Genomic DNA, 1,383 nt, shown 5'->3' with positions numbered 1-1,383 from the left:
ATTGTGCGTTCTTCCGCCAACCACTCCGGAATCGGCTCTTCCGACTTCAAATATGAGGTGAAAATACGGGCCAATTACTGATGGGTTGAAGAAAACTTCTTCTACCAGAAGGTATTGATACAATCTGGTCCCAGTGCGGAATAGTTCTTCATCCCTCTTAATACTTTTTTCGCCTCCTCGGTAGTGATGGCTGGGCATTATTTATCAGGTGTTATGAGGGCAACACATAACTCCTTGAAGCTATTTATATTTTCTGAGTCTTCGTCTAGTCTATTCTGCACTTGGTAGACTTCTCTCCAAAATACTTCGACCTCCTCTGGTTTGGGTGGGTGTTCGACAGTAACTGAAGGGTCTTGGAAGAGTCGAGATGGGTCAGAGAGAAACTGTTGATTTTCTCTGACCCTCCTATCCCTCCGCTCTAGACTTCTCTTAGCGTCAAATAGTATCCGTATTCTCTCGACAATATGGTGCCTGATGGTCAGCAGCTTTAACTTGTTAAGTGTGTGATAACGGGTCTGGAGTTCGCGCGGGAGCTTTCGAACCTTGGCGGTAAAATTCCTGCCAGATGTGATGTAGTCAATCAAACACTGAATGTGGGACGCGTACTGTCTTGCCCAGCCTATCTTTATGGCATGTTGATGCATTCCTTTTTTGGTCTTATGATCAACCGTTGTTTTTGTTTTACGGTTCGCATCGGCCAAAGCTCTCACTGCATTACACACACAATAATTGATAGCAGAGATCGGATTCTCTGGAAAAATGTCCACGAAGCTCGTCATCCATTTCAGCCAGATCTTTAGATTTGAGAGAAACCTTGGTGTTGATGTTTCTTCGGGTCTTAAAGCATCGCTCTTCCTCTATTGGATGCCTGCCCGCGGTTGGTCTTATTGTCGCCTCTCTTTCTCTGTTGCCGGCTTGTTCTAGCTGTGGAAGAGTAGGCGTTCCGCTTACATAGCCCCTTTTACGGAGTAGTTCGACATGGTTTCGCATACGTTCCTGCGAAGTTGCGACAGCTCAGGGTGTTTCTCGCACCACAGAGCATGCAGCCGTGCCATGTAACCCCGTTCAGGGGCCACACTCGCATCGTAGTACTCTAGCAAGTCGTGATTCAGTTGCTCCGCCCACCCAAAGGTCGCGAGATCCCGCCGATCGATCGCATTGAATCCTTTTTCATTGGCTCCCCCAGCTCTAGATTGATCGGCATTGTTTGCCGACCCATTGTCGGGAGCCCTGCGCGTTCTATTGTTTTGAACCGCACTTACTACAGCTATGGTTAGTGTTATCATTGTTGTTCCCACGAGAAGGACCCTCTATCCGCAACCCGAGAACACGTTCCGCGTCTTTGTCATAGGCCCTTCGGTTTGATTCTAGAGGAATCAAAAC

The 1,383-nt window shown here is 47.7% G+C and overlaps 1 protein-coding gene across 3 annotated transcripts in view; it reads left to right on the top strand.

Moving 5' to 3' along the window:
* The window catches only part of LOC117181431 (probable ATP-dependent RNA helicase DDX46), a 186,119-nt gene that overhangs the window by 123,246 nt on the left and 61,490 nt on the right, over positions 1-1,383 (top strand). The gene's annotated exons all lie outside the window — the stretch shown is intronic.

Source organism: Belonocnema kinseyi, chromosome 10 (assembly GCF_010883055.1).
Source record: "Belonocnema kinseyi isolate 2016_QV_RU_SX_M_011 chromosome 10, B_treatae_v1, whole genome shotgun sequence".
NCBI lineage: Eukaryota > Metazoa > Arthropoda > Insecta > Hymenoptera > Cynipidae > Belonocnema > Belonocnema kinseyi.
Note: the sequence above shows the minus strand (reverse complement) of the source record. Positions and strands in the feature narration are given on the sequence as shown.